The sequence below is a fragment of the Patella vulgata genome, chromosome 4 (assembly GCF_932274485.2).
Source record: "Patella vulgata chromosome 4, xgPatVulg1.2, whole genome shotgun sequence".
NCBI classification, from domain to species: Eukaryota; Metazoa; Mollusca; class Gastropoda; family Patellidae; genus Patella; species Patella vulgata.
In genome coordinates, this window is record NC_065882.2 from 59,835,570 (window position 1) to 59,849,244 (window position 13,675).

Here is a 13,675-nt window from a genome sequence, read left to right on the forward strand (position 1 = left end):
ATATATCTACTGAATAATCTGAATATTATTAAGATTTTATTTTGCTATCAAATAGATATTCCTATTTCTAATCTTTACTGTGTTAAAGTAATTTGGAAATATTTGTTTCGGAAATTAGCAAGGCTTGAAATGAAATGAAATTAATGAGTTTAATTTTGTTCAGTTGATCATTGTTTATTTTTCACTTGAAGATTAATACCTGCTAGTAATGGTAAAGCAGTAAAAAGAATTTCCTGTGGCATTTTACAGAAAAAGGATATAACTATAACAGAATATGGTTATAAGCCACAGATGTGATTTCATAGTCATTTTTGTAAAATCAAAATCCTTTCAATTCAGTTACATCTCTCAAGTTCCTTTACAAATTTGTTAAGTTCCCAATATCGAGTTGTCAAAGTATGTAAACTTAGTACCTCTATTGAACTTTGACATCTGAAATAGTTGATGAATTTCTCTCATTTCCCTTTTGACATGTTTGTCTTGGTGAAAAACTCTCATGACTTCAGACACCGACTGTTAAAAGCTTCTTCAGACATAATGGTATTTCTCCCACTGGCCATTTCCTACTTCAGTATTTCCTTTCCTGAGTTCTTCTGCCACCAGATGTTAGAAGTTCAGACAGTATCAAATCAGCTTCATTCAGATATTGTTTGTGGTCAAACTGTTCTGAAAATTTGTCATTAAAGCGAAAAAGAACATCAGTAATTATTAAGTTGCTACTTCTGTATGTCAAAATTTCAGTCAATGATGGTTTTGTTTGTAAGTTGATGTATGTCTCATGATCATGGGTGGGAAGATTTTTTTTTAAAAAGTTTAAAATTAGGCTTATACATGCACTGGCACTTACATTTATGTTCAGTATTAACAAGATAATTTGTCACAGCATCACACAATTTTGTCTTTTTAAGCATTTGTTGGACATCAAATGATTGTATAAATTGACAAGACAGGTAAATGTATCTAAATAGGAATGTGAGGCATTTCCCAAAGTCTTTGGCACTACATAGCTGATTAATATGTATGATCATAGAATCTTTAAAAGGTTTTAAAATAAGAAGATGCCTTGATTTGTTAGTCCAGCTTTAATATTAATGTATGATCATAGAATCTTTAAAAGGTTTTAAAATAAGAAGATGCCTTGATTTGTTAGTCCAGCTTTAATATTGGTAATGTTATACATCTATATCAGTGTTTTGGGTCAGCACAAACACAATACATAAGAAGAATAAGGATAAAAAAAATATGACAATGACACTATCAATCCTTGAATTGCAAGATAGTGTTTTAAAGAGACTGGAATCACTGGACCTAATTAAGAGAGTGGTTACTTTTACTTATAGCACCAAAATTATCATCATATGGTTATTGAGAAAAGATTATTTACCAATGATAAACTATCTGATATCAAGTGAGTGGTATTTAGATGATATTGATTGATATCTGTCTGTTCCATGTACTCAACTTACTAGATTGTTTGACATGGGTCACACAGAACCTGACAAGAATAAAAAAAAAAGTGGAGAGCCATTGTGTTTGGAACTTTATTGAAGGTGTATTCTGGCTTAGAAATCATGAAATTTTATCGAGCATATTGATATTATTGATAAACTAAATTATTTTGGGGTTTTCCTATGTAAGTGTATATCAGTAGTGTACCATTGCAAAGTCCAGACATCCGTGTGGTTGTGAAACAAATTAATGACAACAGAGAAATAAGACATTGAAGATTAGGATTTTGAATTAGGCACAATCCAGATGACTTGCTGAATACAGTCAAAGTTGAAAGTCATTCTATTATACAACTTTTATGGCTGGCAAACATGTTGTTTTTTGCTGTGTTAACTGTGTAACTGTAACATAGATATATGTCACACCTAAGTGCAACTAAATATAGCTATGAGACATCCTTTCATAAAAATGCATTATCTCAGCTAATTTTGAACCATCTGGGCTCAAATTATTTTAAGATCCATCAGAAATTAAAGGCAACTAATCTGTACCAAAATTTTATGTGCCTTTAATCAGGCACCAAAATGTAACAGACGTCCTATTTACCATGTCTGAAAGTTTCACATCTACCGTAAATATTGAGCCATCTGAAAATACTCATGAAAATTGCTAAACAGGTATGCATAATTCTGACAAGGAGATTTACTTCATTAATTTCATTTTATTCATTGTTTGAATCTTTTTTATCAATTCTATAGAATATAACTATGGTTACCGTGAAACTGGGCTACTTTGAACATTTTTTTTCATTTATTAATTAATGCCAAGCTATTATATATTGTTAATTACTATTTTTAGCTATAATTCATGGGGAAGAAAAAGTTTTATCATAAATTCAGGTTTATTTTGGTGTAGGAATATAATTTTTCATTTTTATACGCCCACATTGAAATGTGGACGTATATTGCCGTCGCCCCCGTCCGTCCGTCTGTCCGTCCGCCCATCCATTGTCCACAATTTCTTGTGAACGCTCTAAAGCCAAAAGTTATCATCCAATTGTTTTAAAATTAATATATGTTCCTTACATTAGTGAGATGAAGAAGCCTATTTGATTTCAATAATTTCCATTTATTACGTCTAGAGTTATGGCCCTTGTTTCACTTTGTTGAACCTTGTGAACGCTCTAATGCCAAAAGTTAACATACGATTTTTGTGAAATTTATATGCAATATTTAAGTTAGTGAAATGAAGAAGCCTATTGAATTTCAACAATTTCTGTTTATTACGTCTAGAGTTATGGCCCTTGTTTTAACTTTATTGAACCTTGTGAACGCTCTAACTCCAAAAGTTATCATCCGATCTTTCTGAAATTTACATGCATTATTTAAATTAGTGAAACGAAGAAGCCTATTGAATTTCAGCAATTTCCATTTATTACGTCTAGAGTTATGGCCCTTGTTTCACTTTATTTATCCTTGTGAACGCTCTAATGCCAAAAGTTATCATCCGATCTTTCTGAAATTTATATGCATTATTAAGATTACTGAAACGAAGAAGCCTATTGAATTTCAGCAATTCCTGTTTATTACGTCTAGAGTTATGGCCCTTGTTTCACTTTATTGAGCCTTGTGAACGCTCTAACTCCAAAAGTTATCATCCGATCTTTCTGAAATTTATATGCATGATTTATATTAGTGAAACGAAAAAGCCTATTGAATTTCAGCAATTTACAATAATTACTTCTATAGTTATTGCCCTTGTTTCACTTTGTTAAACCTTGTTAATGCTCGATTGGTGATAGTTATCATCTGATATGTATGAAATCTATATGCATCATTTAAATTTGTGAAACAGGTCTATTGAATTTCAGCAATTTCCGTCAATAATTTCTAGAGTTATGGCGATTGTGAACGTTTGAATGACAAAAGTCATCATGTGATCTGTATGAAATTTATATGAATTATTTAAATTAGTAAAACGAAAAAGCCTGTCAAATGTCAACAATTTCTGTAGATTACTTCCAGAGTTGAGACCCTTGTTTCAGTTTGTAGAACCTTGTAAACCCTCAAACGACAAAATTTATAATCTGATCTGTATGGAACAGTCTTGTAAAGGCCCCAATTACCTACAAAGGAATAAATATGCGACAACCCTTGACAACCGCTCGGACGATTTAGCTGCTGTGGGCGTATGTTTTGTTGCCTGGCAACCTATCTTTTTTTTTTTTTAAATGTTGGTGTTCAGTCTTGCCTCACCAGCTGGGTAACCTTGAATGATACATTTCAACAAAATAAGAATATGTTTTGGTTTAAAAATGTTTTTTATTTTCAATTTTGAAGAAGAAAAAAATTAGGTGTTCAATCTTGCCTCGAAAGTGGAGTTACTTTGAACAGTTCATAAAATTGCATTCGATAAGCTAATGGAAATTTAATAAATCTGTAAAAATGCAATACAGTAAATTCATTATAGTTAATCAAATGCAAGAAACACAAAAAATATTATGAATAAATGTAATAGGGGAGACGTTGTACAAGTTAAATGTTGCCCTATTTTACTTTAAAAATGGTGTATTATTAGTATTTTTGTACTTAAATTTTTTTTTTTATTCAAAACCATAAAATACCTAATTGAAATTTAATAAATATGTTTTATCTACATATATAATTGAAGTATTTATGTTAAATGATGTATTAAGATTTCTAGTATAAAGTTGGCAGGCTTTACATTTGACCTAGGCTTTACCATAGACATGCCACTATGGGATTAACATTTCATCCAACTAAGATGTATATTTATTTAAAGTAAGCATTATTTATATGATATGAAAAAATGAATAGAAAATATAAAATGCTCAAACAACATATTGAAAAATGTTCAAAGTTGCCCCACTGTTCAAAGTAGCCCCAGTTGACGGTAATTTTGTGTTTTATTTACTCAACATTTCTACCATAATGCTAAACTTTTATCTAGTGTTTCAATCCTGAAAGTATCCACACCAAATCCAAAAAATTTGATGGCCATGAAATTTGTACCACATTCAAAACTGAATTATCAGCAGTAAGGTCCATTTTGAATTTGTGCTTTCATGTTATTTGTCAGTTGATGGTTATTAATATTTCCTTTCATACACTGGACCAAAAGTAGAATTAAATATCTACAGATGTGGTTTTAATATTAAACCTGGAGGGATATTTCTTCAAACAAAGATAAATAAGGTCAGCTTAAAGTCAGGGCTCAAGTTGGAGATATATTTGTAGAATATACAATTACTTCATTGATCAAACTAAAGCCAGGGGATAAGATGTGGACTATTTATCTTATTAAATATATAGTGTATTTAGTTTACTCATCTTCACAATTCTCCTTGTTTGATTAGCAGGTTTTATTTTACATGTTGCTTACTCTATTCACGCTTGCATAGAATAATGAACAAACACATCTTTTGACCATTTCTTCATTGTGCTAGAAATAAAAGTATGCATACCATACTTATAGGATACCACCCATAAGTCTCACATTTAACATGCTTTATATATAAAGAGCTATTCTTGAGAGCAGTTTGTATTAAAATCTTAATACTTAGAAATCCTTCTTTGTGTACATTTTGAATCTAGGCGAAACATTCAACTTTGCTTGTTATCTTATTCTATGCAGCAAATAATTATGGGTAATCAATAATTGTATTCCATTGATCTGTGCCCTTTTATTTCCCATTCAGTTACTAATTGTCATTGAAACAATTTAAACAGGCATTATGCAAGAGCTAAATCTGCCGATTGCAGGTCTTTCTTTAGGCCTTAAATTAGACCTCTATTAACATTACAAGACCATAATCAACTCTCAATGCCATCGAATGGGTCAGATTTGAAGTAGATTAGAACGGTTTTGTAATTTAGTTTAAAAATGGTGAAACGAGTCTAAGCCTCAACAACTAGCTATAGTATGGTGGTTACAATCATTGCAGACATCTCATCAAACCTTTAAAGGCTAATATCTTCGGCCAAAATAAAGTAATTTTAATGAAATTTTCAATATAATCTATTTTTGAAGTATTATAGCAAGAATGACAAGCTCTTTATCTAAATCTTTTATACGGCTTCTTTAATCATAAATTTACTCTCTTTTTATAAGTCCAGTATTTCTTTTACATGGAAAGTGATACTGGATTATCAAAATGATATTTTGCAAAGAAATATTTTTTACCCACAGAGAGTAAAAAAAAAGCTCTCCTGAAATTGGAAAAAGGGTAAATCGCTCACCTGAATCTCTTGACGAAAGCTTTTTTAGAAATAACACCCTGTCAGCATGTGTATAAAATAAAAAAGCATAAAACTAAAATGCTGTTTGAAACTAAATCTAGCAATGCTGGTTTATTGAGATAATTCCAACCGATTCGTGTCACAATTGGGAATCGGAAAGCATTGGAGATCCTGACGGAGAGAGAGAAATGGGGTTTAACGTCCACTTGACACAAACTAGGTCATTTCGGGACTAACATATGGTATAATTTTATTTCAATAATTCGCTTGCGCATAGGGGTCTTTAGCAGTGGGAGGAAACCGGAGGACCCGGAGAAAACCCACGAGGTTGGACAGGCGACCCTACTCCTTGTCACGTACAACCGGGGATTCGAAACCACGCCAGTGGACTCAATGACAAACTTTATGATACAGCGCGCATACGCTAACCATTCAGCCATCCAACCCCCCCTAGATCCTGACGGAAAAATATGTTATTAATGTCTGTTTCTCAGGATACTCAGCGTTCTATCACGGGATTATTCAATGACTATTTAAATTTAACTAACATGTGGTCAGTGAAACCATAAAATGTATGATCCAGTTATTATTTTAATATCTACCTGGAATTGGCATGAATCCCAAGATTCACAATCCATGCCGAGACGTCTTCATTCGCCACGTGGCTTATTTTCACAAAGCAAACTTACTGGACCTATTATGAATAACCAGCAAGCATGTTTTGGTTTTTTACCGTATTATCAAAATTACCGCTGAATATGCTAATTACTCGGATTATGAACCAGATGGCCGATTCTCACTAAGGTATGACTGTTATTGTAGCCTACAAGCAAGTTAATTGTCGATATTGACAGTATTTTTCCTGATTATTTTCTTTAAGGTGAGTCAAATTAGACTATGAGACAAGCGATAAAAAACGTACCTCAACTGACATCTAGGACAGGGAGAGCGATCGCGCTCTTTTTACGTGTTGCCTGAAAAAGACTATAACATGTTCATGGAAACAATGGACAGTTGCTTATACTATCAAGATAATATCTACGTAATGTTTCACTTGATACAAGAAACCCACCAGATTCCATACAAATAATATGTGTAAAATATCTAATCAATCTGAAACACACATGAATAGTAATTACGATTATAAATTCATCTGGTATACACATTATTGTAAACATATAAGTCATTATCTCCCCTAGAATTAGAAAGAAAGAGCCTAATTTAACTTTCATTCTTTGGTTTACTAATAGCCTGTTCAGAACCTTAGTTGAACTGGTTTTAAAAAAAGCTGGGCAAATAAACCAGTTTAAAAACTTTGGACATTCACAGTATGCATTAAGTTACTTTCCTGGGAAAATGGTGGCGTCATGCAGTGCCAGTGTTATTGAAAGCATGCGAGAAGCGAATAAAGAATATGAAGCTATCCATGCGTAGTTAACTCTAAACCTCCAACCAAAGAGGTCAGAATAGTTAAAATGGTTTGGCTTATTGTACGTGTGAATGCAACATGACCCTGTCTTAAGAACCCGGCGATTTTGAACTGGGTTCAAAATAAGCGTTTGAATGGTATTACTGTATCTACCAGAAGATTTTATAACAAAATAAGAAGTACAAATAAAATTACATCTTCATTTCATTTTTGGGGTTCTGGTTCTGGTTTTCAACATACAGGTAATGACATTTGAAACCAGAAAATAGACTTGTAATAGGTAGATTTCACTCTTACATAACGCATCTTTAAAGTAGGCTAATAGTAATCTGATAAGTATTAGGAAAGTGTAATAGATTCCTATTAACCATGATCAGGATTACTTTCTCAAGCCAAATCCATTTACTGAATTGTGAAAATAGGACACAGTTTATCTGTTATACTTGTTGAAGACATCACAGTCACACGATTTATAAACTCATAGAAATTTTCAAAAGAAAAATAATTAAATATGTAAGAAAGGGCCGTTAAGACAGCTAGAGAAGAGAGTATGTGTCAGAGATAACAATGTAATCTAAAATAACACAAATTGTATGTTATTTAGTGGACAAGTTAGGGTGGACTTCTCTTTCTTCTCAGGTTTCTAATAATCCACCACTTCTAGTAGACTCTTTAATTCAAGACAGGGATGTTTGTTTGGACAAGGTTTTAACTTGTAAGCATAGTTTAAGGTAAAGCTTATTCTTTGTCTGTGTATTATTCAATGTGATACTGTCTCCCATATATATTTATTTTTGCCCAGAAAGGATACAGTAGAATAACAGTTTGCATGTTGGTGAGTATCATATCTTTATCATTATATTAGTTGTATTGATACAGAAAAGATTTCTATTATTTGTGTTGATTACTGCAAAATGTTGAAGAAAAAAGGCTACATTAGTATTTTTAGGCCCGGAAGAGGTCAGACTTTTGTGACATGATTTACTGAAATGACATTTCTTCTAAGGTCTACTGGAGGATGTATTCTCTTATTTAATCTTGGGCTGAACAATTAAGGCAATAATGTATCGATGTTCACCTCAATAGCAAATTGGTAACTAGATTAGCATATAGAATGCTCTAGTTGTAACCATGGCATATCTCTCCTTGATAGATCTCTTCAATACAGAGCTTACAGAGCCAATAGCTGACCTCTATGAATTACACCATGCATACTGCAGAGCAAGAATATTTATTACTTTAACACACCTTATATGCCGCAGATCTAATTTATTTAGGGGAATTAATGAATTGAATTTTCTGGATTAGGGAATAAGGTTGACCTTTTGTCGGACCTTGGTAACAGACTAGGCTTGTCTCTCTGGATGTCTGAATAATTCATAACAAGCTGATTTGCCTTTTAAACACAGCAAGAGAAATTGTCTGAATACAGTGTTGAATATCATCACTTGAAGATAAATTCTAGACATTGATATTGCATATTTTAATGTTCTATCGCAAGGTTTTTAGATTTTGTGAGATGAATTAAACATCAGCTTTAAAAAATATTATTTAATTTTGATATTTACAAATATTTATAATGGTACAACTGACATGGTTAGCTGGGTTTTTTTAACCAAATAATGCTGCAATGACGATTGTTCACTTTGTGTTATATAGAGATTTTGTTATGCCCCCCGCCCCACTAAGTCCAAAATAACAGACAGTTATTTTCCTGGTACCTGTATTTTTTAAATGAGTACCTGTACATCCAAAACGAGTGGTGAGGAAAACCTCTCATTTTATAAATTGGGAATTTGATGTCCTGAGAAAGCGGGGAATTATTGAAATGGGTTAGTCTGCTGACTGGCTTTCTGTCTGTAGCACTTTTTGGAACATAGTAACTCTGCTTGTAGAGGTTGAATTTTCATTCAAACTTTGTGTGAATGTCCATTGGGTAAATGTTATCGTGACCTTAAGTTCAAGAAAAGAAATTCTGTCTTTTGTGGATACAATGATGGCTCCAGTTTTCAACAGATTTGGTGTGTTGCATTGTGTTCCTACAAAAGATGAACCCTATCAATACTCAGCTATGTGGGCGTATTTCCATGTTTTGAGTGACTAACTTTTTATTTTGGGATTGAAAATTAAGTTTATACATGTTTTACACTACCTATCTGAGCTTAGATTAATTGTGGCACAAATAGTAGAACTTTGTGATTTTTACTGGGGAACCAGATTTGAATCTGATATGATGCCCAGTGTAAATATTGTTGACACAAATGGGTCTCAACAAATATAATAATGTAATATGAATGTATATAAGCTGATTTACATTCAAACTTTTCTGTTTTTACTGTAATTTCTAATCAGTTATGTTGGGCGAAATACACCAGAAGTCTCAATCGAATGACAATCTCTAAGCGTCTGGTCATTTGAGTCTACTACAATAGTATTTATTGCGCATGCTCCCCCGATAAGAATATGTTGTCACCGTTTGACATGACTTGTGGAATATGTCGAGCCTCGTTCATTGAGTCCCTTGGCGCTGAAATGCATTATGGTACACGTTTCGTGTACCAACGGTAAAATGTTTATTTTGTCTTAGGTATTGGATATCAGAAGCCCGTCTTTTCCAGTAAGATCACAACATCAATGTTGATTTAAATTGACAAATAATTCGGGTTTTCAATATCAAAGATTTTGGATGATATTGCTGCTGATGGCATCCTCATGGGTTGATGCATAAAGTGCAATACAAATTTGTCCATACCGTTCTACATTATTGTATGTCCACTGTACACCATAAGTACCTTCCGTTGTTGGTAAACAAAATTACAGTATCTGTATTTACAATTGGAGAGCTAAGTTTATTAACATATTAATAAATTAATCTTGAAATTTATAATTTCAACTGGTGCTTGTATTTATTGGCAGTTGCATCCAGGTATATTTAAAACCATTTTGTCCTTTTGTACCTATCATTTAATAACATTATAGTCTAGAAGGTATATTTTAGAGTTTTTATCTGAATGAATAGTTTATAAAAGATTGATATAAGTGTTCTATTCTAGGGTTTTATGTTTAAGTAAAAGAAGATTAGATTGTCCCTGAGTGTTCTAACAGTAACACTCACAGTCAGAATAATCACCCTTCAATTAGTGTCAACTTATATTTGTTATCATGTGGTGAAGGGAAATGAGGCTGTAACCTTTTGTTTATACATATTAGCAATAGTCAATATTTGTTTAGTCGCTCCATACAACAAACTTCCAATTTAGATATAATTCCGATTTTATTTATGACACAAAATCTTTCTAAATTGAGGAAAATTAGATTCTGCTTGTTTGAGTTTGTGTTAGATTTCCTTCATGAATACTTGCTTCTTTTTTTTTCAGAAATCATCAGCATAAAAAAAAATTAGAATCAGTATTTCTAAAATACTTAATAGCACTTATTGGAATTGGAATATCTATGACTCATCTTATATGATGAATGATATGAATAAAATAGATTTACAACTAATTTTACTTTATTCACTTGAAACCTGAATAAATCAAAACTGACTTTTCTTTGTAAGAAAGCTCTTTGTAGTTACACAATGCAAGCTGGTTAATTACCGAGGAACGAAATTACATCAATGTACTATTATGCAACTGTGCTAAGGGCTTTAACTGAAAGTCATGAGATATGAGTTAGAAATTTAAATGAATCTATGTAAGCTTCTTGTCGATGTGTGATGCAAATAAAAAAAATTATATTGGAAAGCTAGAATCATTGTTCTCTATGTTACCATATATTTGATTTTCCTAAAAGCCTTTTGCATATAAAAATAATTCTATGATTTTATAACTGATTTTTATTTTATAATTTATTGTTTATTATATTGTGTTCTTTGCACTTAAAATGTGTAATACATGTCAGTACTTGAATATTAAACAAGAAATTTATCATATTTTATTGAACAATTTAATTAGCTGAGCTAGTTTTAAGCACTATTTAACTGGATGATATTTTCATCTATATTGATTTTAGTTCATGGCACATGTTAATTATGCCTTAAATTGGTATTACGATGATAAATGTGTCAAATTAGTGGCTAATGAGAAAACTAAATACAAACTTTGTTTTTAATTGAAGGTAATTAAGGCATGCTGGGAGATGAACATTATTTAGGATGTACAAGTCCTGGTGTCTGATGGATCAATTTATTAAATGGCTTGAGCGATGATCATTGAATAATATGAACAAAGTTATGTTGATATCAAATGACTAAGCTGCATTTGTGTGGTTATGATACAGAGATTCGATAATTGCACTCTACACTTATACATGTACCATGTTTCTCTGTTGGTATTCATTTTGCATTCTTGGTAGTCATCTTGCCTTATTGGCAACTCTGTTTCTTCCTATGTAGCCATTTTATTTCTTGTACATTAGAACTGCAGAGGCCCCTTCGTAGCAGAAAATACTCCTAATTATTTTCACAATTCTATGATACAGAATAGTTTGAGATTTTAACATAGCATCATCATCATCATAATAATACTACTACTACTAATAATAATAATAGAATCTTCTATGTATTTATTAAATGGAGTGTTCATTTCTGCGGTATTTCGCTTGAGTGCAGTTTAATGATATTGATGATCATGTTTATTTCTTTAAAATACATTTATCACCTGATGAATTTTCATTTTTTTTTTCATTTTAATGTTTTCTTCAAATGGCAATAAAAACTATACTATTCAATACAACACTCATAGATAATATCTTTATTGAAGTCTATTGTGCAGCCACTGGCAAATCATTTGACTACCCCAAAATAAATTTATACTCATGATGAATGAGTAATATATTTCACGACTAAATAAGTAGTTCAACTTTCAGAAGGGCTGAAAACATAATAATAATAATAATAATAATCTCTTTATTTTGAAAGGGCAGAAAATTAGGCCTAGGACCCTTCGTACATTTTGCCCTTTTAACAACATCAGCATGCATAGAATCTGGAACAGATTTGTTTGCATAACGATAATAAATATATTAGACGTGGTGTTTGATAAATGTGAAAATTATTTACACTATGATATAGTATGAAAAGAGTTCTATAAAATATATACATACATAAATGTGAATATTATTTGCTTGAAGATAGGTATGAATATTATTATACAAAATATATGTTCATGAATGAACATGGAAGCTAATGACATAGATCCATAAAATGTGAATGAACAAGAAAACATTACATTATGAAGCACTTAAATATGCTTACGCATATTCATGTGGACGTATTATGCCGTCACCCCTGTTTGTGGACACTCTACAGGTCACAATTTTTATCCGATTTCAGCGAAACTTGAAATATAGGTTTATCTCCAAAAGATCTTGGTTCCTTTCGATATTGGCATGTATGGGATCAAAACTTCATGGATTATGGTCCCTGATTGTTCAAAAAATCACGTTTTTAGCTTGTGGACACTCTAGAGGTCACAATTTTCATCTGATTTTGATGCAACTTGAAATGCATCTTTATAACCCACAGATCTTGTTTCCTTTCGATATTTGTGCATATTGGATCGTAACTTCCTGAATTATGGATCAAAACTGCCTAACAAAATGGCCGCTCCCTTTACGCAAATAGTGTAAAAGTATGTAATACCAATGTTGTGGACTCTCTTGAAGTCACAATTTTTATCCGATTTTGATGAAACTTAAAGTATATCTTTATATCCCAAATATCTCAATCCATTTCGATATTCACACATTTCAGACCATAACTTCCTGGATTATGGCCCCACATTGTACGAAAAATCGCTTTTTTTGTAGTCTCTAGCCATCTCTTGCAAAATGTGGACGTATCTTGCCTGACAACCGCTGGTATAAGAAAGATATAATGTGATGTATCATTAAACTTTATAAGTCACTCCCCTGTAAAATTTTATCTTAGTTGGCGTGGGTTGATTGCCACTTGGATGATATCAGAAAGAAAACTTTAATAGACAAAACTATCAGATAATTTATAACTGCACTTAAACTTTATTACAAGGCATCGATGGAAGAGTTACAGGAGCAGTCTGGGTGGTCACTCTGTTTTTTGTAAAAAACTTTTTAAATTGTCATATAATCATCAAGGAAGAAATCCAGTGGCACTATTATCAAGATACCGAAGTCCAATGTCCACTTTACACAAATATTTCTAGAATAATTTCTTCAAAAACTTAAATACCTTGTTCAAATACAAGCATGTTTAAAAACTCAGCATTGTGTTTTAAAGCCACATCCTACCGGACAGCATAAATTTTTGCAAAAAGTAAGGATTTCATGTTAATGCCCAATGCCAGCTGGAGCCGGTAATATTAAGCTGATCTGTTCAGATGACCAAGATAAGCCAGCTCAAACACTATTTGGAGCTTGTGTTTATTTGCCCCATCTTTGCACATAGGGATTACCGTCGTTTTTAAACCAGCTTAACTGAAGTGTCGGAACAGCATATTTTAGTCATAGGCTGCAATCACAATGAATTGGTACATGTATCTAATTTGCCTTGTGTAAA

The 13,675-nt window shown here is 32.1% G+C and overlaps 1 protein-coding gene across 3 annotated transcripts in view; it reads left to right on the plus strand.

Annotated features, from left to right (window-relative positions):
- LOC126819178 (heparan sulfate glucosamine 3-O-sulfotransferase 5) overlaps positions 1 to 13,675 on the plus strand; it is a 139,673-nt gene that overhangs the window by 22,235 nt on the left and 103,763 nt on the right. The window lies entirely within an intron of this gene.